This window comes from Schistocerca nitens, chromosome 4, assembly GCF_023898315.1.
Source record: "Schistocerca nitens isolate TAMUIC-IGC-003100 chromosome 4, iqSchNite1.1, whole genome shotgun sequence".
NCBI lineage: Eukaryota > Metazoa > Arthropoda > Insecta > Orthoptera > Acrididae > Schistocerca > Schistocerca nitens.
Genome location: NC_064617.1, coordinates 315,972,469 through 315,990,566, shown reverse-complemented (window position 1 = coordinate 315,990,566; position 18,098 = coordinate 315,972,469).

Sequence of the window (18,098 nt, the reverse complement as noted above, 5' to 3'; positions counted from 1 at the left end):
CACGTTTTGCTTCTTGAAGCACCTTCTCGCACACCGCATCGTTGATCATTTTGACGTAGACGGTAGTGCTAACTATGGACAAGTGGATACCAATTAGATCCGTTGGTGGTATATTAACTTTATCGCGAATAAATCGTTCTACCTGCAGGGCCTCGGGTCGGGCGAAGTCGGAACAAAAGTTGAAACGTAATGTCTTCTTTCGATAGTTGTGCGCCATGGTGGACTAGAAGGAAAAACGGCACTTACAGCGGCCGAAGTAAACACAAGCACACGGTGCGCGCCTCGCCCGCAGCGTGACCGTGGCCGCCTCGCAGCACTGCCGGCGGCAGACTGCCACTCAGCTACCAGGGGCGGACATTAGAAACTAGTAATCCGTCCAAATGAAGAAGATTTCATGTGCGATCTTAACTTCACGGGTCTTCATCCCTAACATAAATAAAATGTTTACAGCAGATCGCGTATCTCCTGGTTGACAACGTGAACAAACTTGATAAATGTGCCAAGTCAAGCAACTATGTAAGTTCTATGACTATCGCTTACAGTGCCCTCTAACGATGGAAAGCTGTTTTAACTATGCCATGTATGAGTGCTGTCATTTTGTAAGTAGGCTGCTTAGGTTTTTATGTTGGTAACGTCACGTGGCGCTATGTGTGAAAATCACTGGCTGTGCTGTGTGCAGTCTGTGGCTGGTTGGCATTGTTGGAATATTCGCTATTGTAGTGTTGGGCAGTTGGATGTGAACCCCGCATAGCGTTGCGCAGATGGAGGTGAGCCGCCAGCAGTGGTGGATGTGGGGAGAGAGATGGCAGAATTTTAAGGGCGGACGATCTGGACGTGTGTCTGCCAGAGAAAGGAAATTTGTAATACTGGATATCATGAACTGATATGTATGTTATGACTTTTGAACACTATTAAGGTAAATACATTGTTTGTTCTCTATTAAATTCTTTCATTTGCTAACTATGCCTATCAGTAGTTAGTGCCTTCAGTAGTTAGAATCTTTTATTTAGCTGGCAGTAGTGGCGCTCGCTGTATCGCAGTAATTCGAGTAACGAAGATTTTTGTGAGGTAAGTGATTCGTGAAAGGTATAGGTTATTGTTACTCAGGACCATTCTTTTGTAGAGATTATTGAAAGTCAGACTGCGTTGCGCTAAAAATATTGTGTGTCAGTTTAGTGTTGATCAGAATAAGTAAAGATAGAAATGTCTGAGTACGTTAATTTCTGCTCAGCTATTCGAAAATCAAATAACGTAAGAGGTTTGTCAGCACAGTCATTCATAAATTTTTCTAAGGGGACGTTTCAATTTGAAAAAAGTTTTTAACGATGTGTGAAGCTGTAATGGCCCCAACACCAATCAAGTACGTGTTATGATCCGAAAATGGCTACATTGTTAGCCGAAACTAGTAATCCATCCAAATAAAGAAGATTTCGTTTGCGATCCCTACTTCACTGGTTTTGAGTCCATAACATAAATAAAAATGTATGACAGATCGCATATCTCCTGGTTGACAATGTCAACAAGCTTGGTAAAATATAAAGATTTGCAAATCCTGATTAAATTTTCCCATCCTGATGCTGTGAAATCCTTCAGTCAGCTGCACCGCAGCTAAATATATGTCATATGAGTAGTGTGGCTAATTATCACAACCAGAAATTCTTTTAGTTATTATTATAATTGTTATTAAAATGGAATTACTACGCCTGTTTCACTGGATTTCCCTTTTTCTTTCCCCTTACAGGGAGACGATTGATTGCATTTTGGGAAATTACTTCGTTCTGGGAACACTCCTGATGCCAATAACACTAGTCCGACGTTCGATGCACCCATTATTTTTAATCTGTAAAGTAAAACGATTGTACGTTCTCATATGTTGATGTAATCCCCGTTTTAACATTAAAATCGCCTTTTTTCGAATTTCACAAAAATTGAATTACCTGTCTCTTTCCCTTGGCCCCTTATTTAAGCTTCGTCTATATGTAACGTTTTGACGTCAGTCTTGTACGATCATCCAAGACTGACACAAATCTCGCAGCTACACTATTCAAACTTTCACCAGTGTTTTACTCAGTAATTCTGAAACAGTGTTGGAGGAAGAACTGCTAGTCACGACGATTGCGCTATGTGCTTTTACATTGAAGAAGAAAGCGAAGTTTACACGTTTTCACGATGCTTCCAAGATTGCTTAATGGAGAGAAAGGCATTCTTCCATGAGAGTCATCTCTAAGAACTACAGCAGGAAGCAGAAAATTGGCGCACTTAATTACGTATGTGCATAGAAACGTACTGTGTTACTACACTACTGGCCACTAAAATTGCTACACCAAGAAGAAATGCAGATGATAAACGGGTATTCATTGGACAAATATACTACAACTGGCATGTGATTACATTTTCACGCAATCTGGTTGCATAGATCCTGAGAAATCAGTACCCAGAACAACCACCTCTGGCCGTAATAACGGCCTTGATACGCCTGGGCATTGAGTCAAACAGAGCTTGCATGGCGTGTACAGGTACAGCTGCCCATGCAGCTTCAACACGATACCACAGTTCATCAAGAGTAGTGACTGACATATTGTGACGAGCCAGTTGCTCGGCCACCATTGACCAGACGTTTTCAATTGGTGAGAGATCTGGAGAATGTGATGGCCAGGGCAGCAGTTGAACATTTTCTGTATCCGGAAAGCCCCATACAGGACCTACAACATGCGGTCGTGCATTATCCTGCTGAAATGTAGGATTTCGCAGGGATCGAATGAAGGGTAGAACCACGGGTCGTAACACATCTGAAATGTAACGTCCACTGTTCAAAATGCACTCAATGTGAACAAGAGGTGGCCGAGACGTGTAATCAATGGCACCCCATACCATCACGCCGGGTTATACGCCAGTATAGCGATGACGAATACACGATTCCAATGTCCGTTCGCCGCGATGTTGCCAAACACGGATGCGACCGTCATGATGCTGTAAACAGAACCTGGATTCATCCGAAAAAATGACTTTTTGCCATTCGTGCACCCAGGTTCGTCGTTGAGTACACCATCGCAGGCGCTCCTGTCTGTGATGCAGCGTCAAGGGTAACTGCAGCCATGGTCTCCGAGCTGATAGTCCATGCTGCAGCAAACGTCGTCGAACTGTCTGTGGAGATGGTTGTTGTCTTGCAAACATCCCCATCTGTTGTCTCAGGGATCGAGACGTGGCTGCACGATCCGTTACAGCCATGCGGATAAGATGCATGTCATAAGGACTTCTAGTGATACGAGGCCGTTGGGAACTAGCACGGCGTTCCGTATTACCCTCCTGAACCCACCGATTCCATATTCTGCTAACAGTAATTGGATCTCGACCAACGCGAGCAGCAATGTCGCGATACGATAAACCGCAATCGCGATAGGCTACAATTCGACCTTTATCAAAGTCGGAAACGTGATGGTACGCATTTCTCCTCCTTACACGGGGCATGACAACAACGTTTCACCAGGCAACGCCGGTCAACTGCTGTTTGTGGACGAGATATTGGTTGCAAACTTTCGTCATGTCAGCACGTTGTAGGTGTCGCCATCGTCGGGAACCTTGTGTGAATGCTCTGAAAAGCTAATCATTTGGATATCACAGCATCTTCTTCCTTTCGGTTAAATTTCGCTTCTGTAGCACGTCATCTTCGTGGTGTAGCAATATTAATGGCCAGTAGTGTACTTGTAACCCCAGAAACTAAAGAAGAAGATAGTGTCTTGGGGGCCGGCTATCGGCCCCTAGGGAGTGACGTATTGCAACGTTAAGATTCTTAGCGACTGGCAAAAGCTAAAAGGACCTTGGATTGCCTTTACCTAATTTTGTACGAGGGACGTAATAAAAGAAAGTTGATGGCCAGAAAAATTAAAGGTAATTTTAACACAACTCATTTTCAGAACCTTTTATGTCTGACCGTGATCTTCGACGTTCAAGAATGAAAGCAAATCAAAGTACGACAAAGAAGGTATATAAATTTATTCCGTTCCAGCTCCAGAAATCATGGACGCTTTTATTTTAAGAGTCTCTTTGGTGTAAACAGTTCTAAATGAGTTAGACTTTCTGGTGACCAACTCTTTTGTTGCTTCACGATCCGCTTCCTTGAACTTATTAACGAAAGTGGGATATGCCTGGTTTTCTTGTTTCAGCTCCTGTAATCCTCAGATTTTACTTGCTAGAGGGAAGGAAAACTTTAGTACATCTCTGTGAACTACATGAAACATTCGTCAGTCGTGTCGTAAGTCTATCATTTTCTTTCGCCACTACAAGCAATAAAATAACAGCTGGAACATCTGGCGTCACCGAGAGTGCACAGGCTGCAGAGCGAAGTGTGAGCGATAAGACTGACGTGCGCCTTCATGCACAGACCTGTCGGCTGTCTTGCATGCACATAAAGCTCGAGCCAGTCAGTCTTTGTAAAACTTCATTTAGTTTGTGAGAGACTGTCAAACTTCCATCCACACGTAACGTGTTGTTTGGCGATTCTGCCACGATCATGCAAGACTGGCGACAAAACGTTACGTGTAGACCAGGCTTTATTCTCATCTACATGAAAACATAATTGCAGTAGCGTTTGAGGAAGAATGGCTTCAAATATTAACAATAAGTTAATCTTGTTGTTAAGCCGGAATCAGTCAGAAACAGAGAAGCATTCACTGCACGAGATTAGCGCGTTGGTCCGGGTGTAAACGTGCCGCGGTTCGGAATGGAAGCAGGCGCGAGCTGGTGCAGCCCGGCCGGAAATCGAGAGGGCACTTGCGTGTAATTGTGGGTGCAACAGTTGTCGCAGGGGGTGGGGGTGCGCGCGGCGGCGCTCGCTGCGCATGCGCGGCGACTGTCTGCTGTCACTAGCGGCTGCCACAGGCGCGGGCGCGGGCGCCGCGGTAGCCAGTCGCGGCCCGACCGCCACGGGTGACACTCGCTCGGTACGCGCGAGACTCACATGCGGTGCGCAGGATCGCAGGTGGTAGTGCGCCGGCCCGCCCACGCCACGCTTCGCCGCTCTCCGCTGCGTGTGTCCGCCCCGTGCTGCGCCGTGCGGAACGACGGCCGCGCCTGAGATCCTCCTGGGCAGTGGCGGCCACTTCGGCAGAACGGAGGTCAGTGCAACCCGAAGCGCTCTTGTTTTCTCGACATAGCTTGCAAGTGTTAACGTCGTCTCGTCCACCCGAGTGAGCTCCAGTTACGCCTGTTAATCGCTCATTAAGTCCTGCCGACTCCAAGTTATCCCTTTATTTACATAAACAAGAACGAGCCTAGAATACAAGACAGATGCAGCAAAACACCCAGTCGCAATTAAGTCACCTGAAAATTTTTTATACTTGTCAGCCAGATTTCATGACTCAGTAATCATCAGATCATGACAGTTACAGTACATTATGTGACAATAAAACACGAAGATTGTCCCAGATTTGTAGCACTGACGAAAACAAATACCACGTTCCTATTTTCACCTAGGCTACAGACGACGCTGTTTAGTTTGTTGACGATGTAATGTAGATGTGACCATCTTTACGATGAACCTTTAAAGCTAGCTTATGAATATGTAGATATTTCAGGAAACTAAATTGCGAGTCTTTGCCGACTCTTCTAGTATAACCCTGAAAGCATGAATGATGGTCAGTATTAAAGAAAATTAGGGAAACCAGTATTACAATAGGAGGATAGTGTTATGGAAAAATCTTGGTTTGGCACAATTGCTGTATGTCCCTTCTTTATTAATACTTCCAGCTTCGTTCAAACAACAGACCATCTTCAGCCATGAAGGACAACATTAATTACAGGTCTTGTGATCAAACATGATCATTTGTTTCTAGATCAAAATTACAGAATTCAGCAAAATAGCCGATTTATATATCAGACAAAATGCTGTCAAGGCGAAACACAAGCGTGCCCTCACATTTTGTGTAATGCATAAATATGATATTTTGCTGCCTTCCTATAACTTTGATGTAATTAATATCTGGCGCTGATCTAGATAAAATGATCATGTTTAGTCGTATGACGTAGAATTAATGTTCTTCTTCATGGCCGAGGACCGTCTGTTTGACCAGAACTGGTATTTTCAATAAAGAAGTGACATCACGATTTTTCATGAATATTTAGAAGGTGTCTATAATTGGCATTATATTCCTATACGATGTGGAAAGGACAAAAGAAGGAATCTAAACGTACATACGTTGTTAGTCACGTACTTGACAAGCCCAGAATCAGGAATCCATTGTTTAAAACAAAACTCTATAGTCAGCCTCGCGAACCTCCTTGGTAGTACGGTGGAAATGTGAGAGATACCCTCCTGGGAGTCACTTTCAATGGAAAATTTGCGATCTTTCAGTTTTTCGCAGTGCAAAAAACTGAGGAAGTGCTGTGTATGTTGTAACGTTTCCAGAGGATTTATAAGAGATACATATCTTAGCCCTGGTTGAGCCTTCATCAAGCAATTTCACTATAATGCTGTTTGCTAGATTTTTTTCTGTTTTGCTGTAGAATACCTATTGCAGAAAAGATCACTTTTGTTTCAGTCGTTACAAGTAACTATCGTGCTTCAGGAAGAAGCGACAAGGTGCGTGAAACTACGGCGAACAGTCATTTAATATACAAATACGAATACAATTTCACAAAATATGAACATTTACTGTATACCCCTACCCCACCATCATAAAGTATGAGGCGGAGGGTACCTTCTCTTTCTGTTCCATTGGTGAATGGCAAGCGGCTTGAAACATTATCGGTGCCTCTGCGCCTACACAAGAATTTCTCTTTTGCTTTCTGTAAGTTACAGGAGGTAATTTTTCCTATTAGTATTGGAACGTGGGCGATCAAAATGTTGACAGTTAGTCTCTGATTAGAATTTGTGGAGCATATAGCATAGAAAGTTACTTTCGTTAGGTTCTCGCTGTAGTTTTGCGCAATACATTATTTGGAGGCAAAGTTAAACGAAAATGATTCCATGACATCGATGAGCAGAGTGTGCTAGGAATAGTACAATCCTATGCGCGGTGAAATATGTTTCTCTGACATAGCAAGCAATTATTTTTCATCTACCGTATCAATCCCTAATCATGCTTATAAGGGGCAGTCAATTGAAAACGAGACAGATGACAAAAAGTAAATAAACTTTATTATTTCCAAAGTAATTGCCGCAAATGTTAATACATCTATCCCCTCTATGAGACAAGCCAGTCAATGCCTTCATGAAAAAATGTTTTCTGTTGCTTACGGGGCTATGATTATACCCAGGCGAGCAGCTCTTCGTCCGAAACAAATCAATTGCCCCGAATGCCTTTCTTCCGGACTTCAAAACTATGGAAACTGCATGGAGATAGATTGGAACTATATGGAGGATGTGTAAGGGATTCCCAGCGAAACGCCGGGGCGTATACGAAACAAGCTTGGCGACATATGGGCGGAAATTGGCCTGCAACAGAACGATGCCGTCCGTCAACCCAGCTGCTCATTGTCTTTCTGGAACACGGTGCCACATTTTACGCACAATGGTACTTGGAAACTTTGCAAAAACTGGAGCGCGTCATCAAGTCCAAACATCCAGGACTGTTGATGGACGACATTCTGCTGCAGGTAATGCCCGCACACAAGTTGCCAAGGTTGTTTCGTCTACACTGCAGATTTTCGCTGAGAACACCTTACATATACTCCATACAATCCCGATCACTCCACAAGCGATTTCCATATTTTTGGAGTCCTAAAGAAAGACATTCGTGGTCGTTGATTTGCTTCGAACGAAGAGGTCCTGGGTAAAAATCATGGTTCCCTATTCAACCGCCAACGTTTACCCATGGAGACATTGACTGTCATATCTCACAGTGAGATAAATGTGTTAACAGCTAAGGCAACTACTTTTGAAATAATAAACAGTTTACTTACTTTCTTTTCCAACGGTGTCGTTTTCATTTGAATGCCACTTATACAGGGTGATTTGGCTTCTCCTACTGTTGTCATATTAAACAACCTGTAATGTTATAGCTTGCCTTCGTAGACCAAGCCAAAGTTTTTCATATTCTCTCGACCGCTACGCGCGAACTACTGGCCCTGTGCGAGAAACGAGTTTGTAGGAAATTTAATGTAGCTAAATTTTGTGCTGAGATTCGTTTTCGTTAGAGGACACGGTTTTCGAGGTATTAAAAACAAATGGAAGAGAGTTTGAAACCTACCTCTAATCCACACTCATCCCTCACCAGGCAGAATTTCTAGTATGTTGTTCGTGGCACTCCCTCCTACCACGGTACAAAAATTTCTGTCTACACGAACTATTCCCGATATTCGACCTTTTTTATTTCTGTTGATACGGCTGTTACGCCACCGGCACAGATGGCTATTTCGTTAACATTGTTATTTTAAACGTGCCTCTGACGGTAATAATAGATAAACGACTTTTGTAAACGATACGCTAAAACTAATTACCCTGAAAATTCGGTTCAAACTTAACCCTTACAAGCACAGCAGTTTCATAGTCAGAAGGCCTGACGAATATAACGATGTAATTATTTATTTTATTCTGTTAAAAATTCACAAAATTGTTTGGTAAAAATTTACGCGAACGTCAATTTTACAATTTCTAAGTGCGCGACTAAGCCGGTAGCGTAATAATGCCAATCAATGAAGGTAAAAAAAAGGTAGAGTGTGGCAAATAGTTCGTGTAGTCACAAATATTTGTACAGTGGTAGGAGGGAGTGCCACGAGTAATTTACCAGAAATCCTGAAGGGGCGGGGGGTGGGGGGAGGGGGACTGCAAGTGTGGGAGTGGGGGTGCGTTTGAAAATAACTTTTGTACCACATTCTTGAATAACTCCAAAACTACGTCTTCTAGAGAAAACGTATCCCGGTACAAAATTTAACTACATTTAACTTCCTACAAAAAGATTCAGTTAATTTTATCTGCGAGACTAACAGTTCGCGCGTAGCGAACGGAGAATAAAAAAATCTCGCGTGTGGTTTATGAAGGCCAGGAAATACACTGTGGATTGCATAAAATGACAGCGATAGGGACAGATGAATCACCCTGTGTATTTAAAGTGAATAAGACTACACGTTCTTTATTTCATTAAATACAGAATTTTTCGAAAAAAAAGTCAAAGAATAAATATCGTATTAACTGGAGGAACAATCACATGCATATAAATTCACCATATCCTCTAACTTTTGGATTATTTGATGGTCTCAAAATCGCATCAAAACGACGAATCTCTCTATACCAAGTGTACGAAATTTGGTCATATGCTGTGAACTGGTAGTTCATATATTTATTCCTCTATAAGTGCCTTTTGAAGACCATTTGTTGTTCTCTTAACGTTGCATTTCGAACTTCGTTGGTGAAGTTAACACACTGGTCCATCGGTCTCCGTGTGGTACGATTTCGTTGACAGGAAAGGGAAAGCAGACCAAAAGACAATGCTCTGTGCGTAGTTTACTACACTTTCTTCTTTGTCTCCGTGCCAATTACCATCTCCATGTCATGTGCCTGAAATTGTGCGATTAGTAACCATGAATTATACTTCACAAAACTCGGAAAAATTTTCAAGGGAAACTGTATGTGTACCATTCTTCAGATTAGCAGATGTGGGGTAAGTGTTAAGCCCGTTTCACATGTGTGCCAAGCTAATATGAGGTAAATTGAATTCACCCCAGTTGATGAAGACAGAAAAATTGCTCACCTGGACATTGCCAGATATGCTATGTTCAGGGTGGGCAAAATACAGTAAAAGTGGCGCGGAAATATTTCATGCAGCTTAAGATAGAACTTTAAGAGACAACCGACTTACGTCCCCCGTCATGGACGCGGATGATGTAAGCTGCGTTGCCTATCTTATTGTGCAAGAAATGTTTTCCGGAGCAGTTTCATTTTGTGTATCTTCTAGATAGTTTTTGGAATTTTACTGCCTGCAATTAAAATATCCATACGAGGATGAGATTGGCTACGATTTTGACTTATATGTTCCTACTTGTTTCTTATAAGCGTTAGGAAATGGAAGACTATCTCGATTTTCGACGAAAGTTTTTGTGTGATGCACCTGAATGCCAAGGATCACAGATGGCTCATTTGTTAAATAACAGACAAACATTATCCCAACAAACCTTGAAAGCCCAACTGTACTGACCGGCCGCCGTGTCTTCCGCAGCCATTAGCAGTCACCGTATGCGGATACGGAGGAGCATGTGGTCTGCACACCGTTCCCCCAGCCGTTGCCAGTTTTTGTGACCGGTGCCTCTACTTCTCCATCAAGCAGCTCCTCAACTGCTATCACAAGGGCTGACTTCACCCCGTTTGCCCCAGCAGTTGGCAGACTCGGACGGTGACCCATCCAAGTGTTAACAAAGCCCGACAGTGCTAACTTCGGTAATCTGAAGGGAACCGCTGTTACTACTGCAGCTAGGCCGTTGGCTATTCGTTAAGTAGCACATATTTTTAATTCAGGCATTGAAATAGCTAAACCTACGATGTTCAGAGATGCTATGTTAGATTAATCCATGTTCTTAGACCGTAAAAAACCCATGTATAAGTAACATGTAGATGGAGGGGGGGGAAGAGTTTTACGAAAGTTCAGAGGATGGAGTAAAACTGAAGTAGCTAGCTATATTCAGTATTTATGTACAAGGAAAAAAAAATCCCGTTTGTTTTTTGCATATCAAGGAGGAGTACGTACTTGAATGAACTGTACAACTGATCACAAATTCAAAAATTAATAAGTTCAAGTGGTTCTGAGCACTATGGGACTCAACTGCTGTGGTCATTAGTCCCCTAGAACTTAGAACTACTTAAACCTAACTAACCTAAGGACATCACACACATCCATGCCCGAGGCAGGATTCGAACCTGCGACCGTAGCAGTCGCACGGATCCGGACTGCGCGCCTAGAACCGCGAGACCACCGCGGCCGGCTAAATTAATAAGTGGCCGAGCAAAATAACAGTCTGCCATTTTAAAAGTCGGATTTACATCCTGTAGTTTCAGAGCAGACGAGTAGATTCTATTGCCTCATCAGCCTCCTGACGGGTTTGATGTGGGCCGCCATGAATTTCTCTCCCGTGCCAAACTTTTCATCTCAGAGTAGCACTTGCAACTTACGGCCTTAATTATTTGCTGGATGTATTCCAATCTGTCTTCACCTACAGTTTTTAATCCTGCACAGTTCTCTCTATAAGTTACTCCATGACGTCTTAAGTGATTTTCTATCATCCTATCTCTTCTTCCGGTCATTGTTTTCCATTAGTCCTTTCAGATTCTGCGGAGAACCTCCTCCTTCCTTACTTTATCGGCGCACTTAATTTTCAACATTAGTCTGTAGCACATCTCAAATGCTTTTATGTTCCGCTTTTCCCATAGTCCATGTTTTCCTACCATACAATACTGTGCTCCAAACGTACAATCTCAGAAACCTGTTACTCAAATTAAGGCCTATGTTTGATACTAGTAGACTTCTCTTGGCTGGGAATGTCCTTTTTCGCAGTGCTAGTTTTTTATGTCCTCCCTGCGCCTTCCGTCATGAGGTTTTTTTTCTGCTTAGGTAGCAGAATTCCTTAACTTCGTCTGATTCGTGATCCCCCAACTCTGTTGTTAAGTTTCTCATTTCTGCTACTTCTCATTACTTTTGTCTTCCTTCGATTTACTCTCAGTTCATATTATGTACTTATTAGACTGTTCAAAAAAATGGTTCAAATGGCTCTGAGCACCATGGGTTTTAACTTCTGAGGTCATCAGTCCCCTAGAACTTAGAACTACTTATACCTAACTAACCTAAGGACATCACACACATCCATACCCGAGGCAGGATTCGAACCTGCGACCGTAGCGATCGCGCGGTTCTGGACTGTAGCGCCTAGAACCTCTCGGCCACCCCGGCCGACTATTAGACTGTTCATTCCATTCAACAGATCATGTAATACTTCTTCTCTTTCATTGAGGATAACGATGGCCTCAGCGGATCTTACCGTTAATATCCTTTCGCTTTGAGCTTTGATCCTACTCTTGAATTGTTCTTTTATTTCTGTCATTGCTTCTTCGATGAATAGATTGACCTGTGTGGGTGAAAGACGACATTCTTGGTAGGGGCGAGACAGCATTCTTGTCTTACATCCTTTTTAATCGTTCCAGGTATTCCAGTCTTAATGTTCCCTCTTGATTCTTGTTCATATTCCATATTATCCGTGTTTTATATAGCTTACCCCTATTTTTCTTAGAGTATCGATTATCTTGGATCATTTGACATTGTCGAACGTTTTTTCCAGATAGACAAACGAATAGATATCGGGGTCAATTTTGAGTAACAATAACACCATTTAGGGACGATTCGACTTTCATTCTGTATTTTTTGAGGCAGACTGGTTTCGGAATGATTATTTCATTCTCCAGCAGCGATTCTGTCAGATTAAACTGTGTGCTAGTTCTGCTCTCGAACCCAGAACATTTCGTTCACTGAGCACGCTTTTAACATCTGAACTATCTAACTACGATTCGTGACCTGCCCTCGCAGTTTCAGTTTTAATCTGCCAGAGAACTTCAGAACACGCCACACCCCACTGAAGTGAAAGATTCATTCTGGAAATATTTCCTAAAATGTAGCTAAGACTTTTCTATGCGACTTTCATCAGGAAGTTCTAGTCTCGCAGCAGGACATCTGCGAAGTTTGAAACACAGGAGAGAGGTACTGACGGCTAGTAAGAGGTGAGTGTAGGACGTGACTAATGCGTGAGTAGTGGAAGGTTCAGAGTTCGGGTCCTGATCCGATATACAGTTTTAACCTGCCAGAAAGTTTCAAGATAATTTTTGTCAGTTGATGTTCTCTATGATGGACGTGTAGAAGTCGCAAGCTGTTATATCAAGTACTCTGCTGTAAAAGACAACCTTCTTTGTCATTTTGGTACTATGACGAAACACACATTCTGAAATGTTAGTTCCATCTGCGCGTGGAGCAAAGATACGCGACGAAGAAGGGTGCATTAATTTACAGTGTCGAAAGGCATTTCCCGTAAAAAAAAAAACCTTAATATTAGACTTACAGGAAAAAAGTTAAAAAATGTCAAATGTTTTGTGTAATGATTTGTGTAAAAGTAAGAAATAAAATACATTAGAGAAACATTTGACACGCCGTTGAATGATACTTGAAACCATGTATAGCAAATGAAACTTCATGGTCCACATAAAGCACACTAGTACTCCCCAATTCTCTTTGACATTCTAAGCTAAACGCTGAGTTTAAATTCTAATTCGGTATCCCGTTCGGTGCATATGATTTCGAGCATCATTCAAAGGCGTGTCAAATGTTTCTCTAATCTGCAAGTACTTTCTTCTTGCTTTTAGAGAAATCATCATCCCCCCCCCCCCACCAAAAAAAACTGACATGTTCTCCTAATCCATATTTTATTTCAAATTTTTTTATTTGCCATTAAACGGCACGCCATTGTAACATTTTAAGGACAGAATAGCTAGATGTTGATGAGATTAACTCTTTGACATATCACTTACGTAGCAGCAGCTGTTCGTGAAATATTTCAACTTTCCCACAAATCGCTAATTAAGTTTTCATTAAAAAATTGATTACTTTCAACCAATTAAAATTTTTTTTACAAAACTGCACCTCACGTTGGTCAGTCTGATACCCAATTTTCCCGTTTCCAACTCATTGTTTGGCTATGAAAATTCAGACAAAAACCTATTGTGTAATCTCTAGAGAATCTTGTTTTCGCACCGTTCAAATATTTAATCAAAAAAATGATAGTGCATCTGGTGGTTGAAACTGATTCGTCATTTGAGAAGGCGTAAATATTCATTCGGTCGTTGGCGTTTTTTATCGTTTCTACGACTGCTGCCATCGGTGGCGGAAATAGACAGGAGTCAATTGCAGTTCGAATAAACTTTTAATTGGAGTGCCGAACCTGTTATTGACAACAACGGCGGCAAACTTCATCCCATGTCCTGCTTCAACCTTTACGCAGATACAGCATAAAACATCGCTTGTTATTTCAGATTTGTTTTCTCTCGAAAAAATATGACAAGATAAACAGGTTTTGTTATTGCGAGGCAACTTTTGTGCTTTCCATGCGAACGGGCGTCAAATTTGTTTTCACTCGAATAACACGACGAAGATACACCAGTTCTGTTATTTCGAGTCAACTTTTGTCCGTCATGTTCGAGCAAGAGCTTTTGGAATTCATTTTTTTCCGTTTCCGTCGCTTCTGCTCGAGGTTTAAATGTTTGAACCGGTTTTTCTGAGTTACCGTAGTGTTACCTAGCTGAGGAAAGCACCGCAACTTAGTCATACTTTAGGTTTTTTTTTTAGTGCTGTTGTCTACTGAAAGTTGTCCAGATTTTTTGTGGTCGATGATGTAGGCAAAATCTAGAACTGTAAGCATGCTACTACAGCTTCGTTGCGCGTCTTAAAATATTTAGAATGAGAGTGAAGCGGATACATGTTTTATACTCTACGTGGCACCTCTCTCGGGTCTGAGAAAAAACGCCACTAATATTTTCAATGTTTTCATGTTTTCTGTACTGTTTTTATGAATTACAAATGATAAAATATGGCCTGTGTTATGAAGTGCACAGTGCTGGAATGATCAGTCGGTGTTTCCTATTATCATGTTTTACCGGGAAGACGTTGTATGGTTGAGGACATTGAGATCGCATCAACGGTTTAAATTCCTGTCCGACTCTGTTGATTCAGCTGTTCGTTGTTTATGTATATTACTTGAGGATAATGCCGCACCCCATTTCCTTCTCCATCGATGTTCAACTGAGTTACTGAGTTAAAGCCATGTCTTTAATTATATCGCTGTCGACTAGATGGTAACTTTAACCTTGTTTCGTTATTTCTTCTAGGATTAGTTTATCGCTAGTCTTAAAATTTCTGGTATTTTGTAATAACGAAGCAGAAAAACGGAGAGTGCAGGTTGTGGTAGATGTTCTGTGCTTTGATACGTTCTCTGTATAGTAACAGTTTTCTGCTGCGATCGGTTCTCTATTACTGACAGGGAAGCTTGGAGCGCTGATGAATAGCATCGCATTGAGTTGAGCGACGAAATGTGGTTCTACACTACACCGGACGACGTCGGCGCGTATGGCGGCGACTTGGGGAGGAGTCCCAGTCTTCCAGCGTTTTGGAGAGGCAAAGCGGTATAAGTCCTGGCGTTAGGTGTGGAGAGTCTATGGTTGTGGCCTCAAGTCACCGTTGACAGTAATTAAAGGAACTCCTGGTACGTTTCCCTATGAAGCGTCTGCGTGATGTTGAGGTACTGTCGTGGCGAAAAAATTCTCCGGAACTGTCTTCGATAGAACGTTTGTGGGATCAGCTCGGACATAAAGTCGCCCCAGTGCCGGTATTGAGGATATTAAAGACAAGTTACAAAAGTTGTGGGCCAGTTTGTGCAGGATATACGGGCAGGCCACAAAGTCCATTTTCCTCCCTTTAATAACCAACATAAACGCCTAAACTTAAATCAATAACCTGAACAATAGATCTTAATGGTGCGAAAAGTGGCAGTTGATCCTAAGTAATGAAAAGTGTGAGGTCATCCATATGAGTGCTAAAAGGAACTCGTTAAACTTCGGTTACACGATAAATCAGTCTAATCTAAAAGCCGCAAATTCAGCTAAATACCTAGGTATTACAATTACGAACAACTTAAATTGGAAAGAACACATAGAAAATGTTATGGGGAAGGCTAACCAAAGGCTGCGTTTTATTGGAAGGACACTTAGAAAATGTAACAGACCTACTAAGGAGACTGCCTACATTACACTTGTCCGTCCTCTTTTAGAATACTGCTGCGCGGTGTGGGATCCTTACCAGATAGGATTGACTGAGTACATCGAAAAAGTTCAAAGAAAGGCAGCACGTTTTGTATCATCGCGAAATATGGGAGAAAATGTCACAGAAATGATACAGGATTTGGGCTGCAAATTATTAAAAGAAAGGCGTTTTTCGTTGCGACGGAATCTTCTCACGAAATTACAATCACCAACTTTCTCCTCCGAATGCGAAAATATTTTGTTCACACCGACCTACATAGGGCGGAACGATCACCACGATAAAATAAGGGAAATCAGAGCTCGTACGGAAAGATATAGGTGTTCATTCTTTCCGTGCGCTATACGAGATTGGAATAATAGAGAATTGTGAAGGTGGTTCGATGAACCCTCAGCCAGGCACTTAAATGTCATTTGCAGATTATCGATGTAGATCTTGTAGTATGTGATGGTTTCCTATTTGACAAAACTGCTGAGGTCATCGGTCTCTAGGTTTAGACACTACTTGATCTAACTTAAGCTAACTTACGCTAAGGACATCACTCACACCCATGCCCGAGTCAGGATTCGAACCTGCGACGAAGGGGGGAGGGGGGGGGGGAGGAGGAGGAACAATAGACGTTTAGAGTTTTCTCGAGATATGAACCACTACTTGTGCACCGCCCAGGAAGGGGTTTAATAAAATATTCGCTTACTGCGATGGCATAATGGGCAGGTGTCCCATCATGCTGAAACCAACATGTGTCGTTAATTCCGTAATGCTCCAAGAGAAGAATAAACGAAGACTGGAGTCGGGACCTTTACCTTTCGCGGGTAAGTGCTGTACCATCTGAGCTACCAAAGCACGACTCACGCCCCGTCCTCACAGCTTTACTACCGCCAGTACCTCGTCTCCTACTTTCCAAACTTCACAGAAGCTCTCCTGCGAACGTAGCAGAACTAGCACTCCTGAAAGAAAGGTCCCGAATTCGAGTCTTGATCCGGCACACAGTTTTAATCTGCCAGGAAGTTTCGTATCAGCGCACACTCCGCTGCAGAGTGAAAATCTCATTCAAGAACAAACCAGTTATTCAACATAGTCGTGTACCGTTGGTGATTCGCTTTACCGTCGAAAAAAGTATGGCCTAAACACGTGCCTGCTATCTAAGGCTGGCCGTATCATTACATGCGGAGGGTTGCTTTCCAACGATTCGTAAGACTGTGGATTTTCCTTACAACAAAAGGCCACATTTTCTGCTCGAGAACTCCTGTAAATCACACACTCACCTTGTAGGTAGTGTCGGATGTTCCATGAGTCTTTTCGCGGATGATGCTGTTGTATACAGAGAAGTTGCAGCATTAGAAAATTGCAGGAAGATCTGCAGCGGATAGGCACTTGGTGCAGGGAGTGGCAACTAACCCTTAACATAGATAAATGTAATGTATTGCGAATACATAGAAAGAAGGATCCTTTATTGTATGATTATGATAGCGGAACAAACACTGGTAGCAGTTACTTCTGTAAAATATCTGAGAGTGTGCGTGCGGAACGATTTGAAGTGGAATGATCATATAAAATTAATTGTTGGTAAGGTGGGTGCCAGGTTGAGATTCATTGGGAGAGTCCTTAGAAAATGTAGTCCATCAACAAAGGAGGTGGCTTACAAAATACTCGTTCGACCTATACTTGAGAATTGCTCACCAGTGTGGGATCCGTACCAAGTCGGGTTGACAGAGGAGATAGAGAAGATCAAAAGAAGAGCGGCGCGTTTCGTCACAGGGTTATTTGGTAAGCGTGATAGCGTTACGGAGATGTTTGGCAAACTCAAATGGCAGACTCTGCAAGAGAGGCGCTCTGCATCGCGGTGTAGCTTGCTGTCCAGGTTTCGAGAGGGTGCTTTTCTGGACGAGGTATCGAATACATTGCTTCCCCCTACTTATAGCTCCAGAGGAGATCACGAATGTAAAATTATAGAGATTCGAGCGCGCACGGAGGCTTCCCGGCAGTCGTTCTTCCCGCGAACCATACGCGACTGGAACAGGAAAGGGAGGTAATGGCAGTGGCACGTAAAGTGGCCTCCGCCACACGCCGTTGGGTGGCTTGCGGAGTATAAATGTAGATGTAGATGTAAAAGATGACTTAGCCTCGTTTTGGTATCGTATCGAGCCGCAAATGCTTCCACTCTGACGATCCGTGTCAGCATCTAATAGTTCTTGGACGAGTGTAGGCCGAAATGGGCTCAGGCCCAAGTCTTGTTTCATGTGCTTCTGCATTGTCGACAGCGGCATATCCAGTTCAGCAGACTTTTTACGCGTCGACTTTAGTGATCTCTCCACGGTCTCC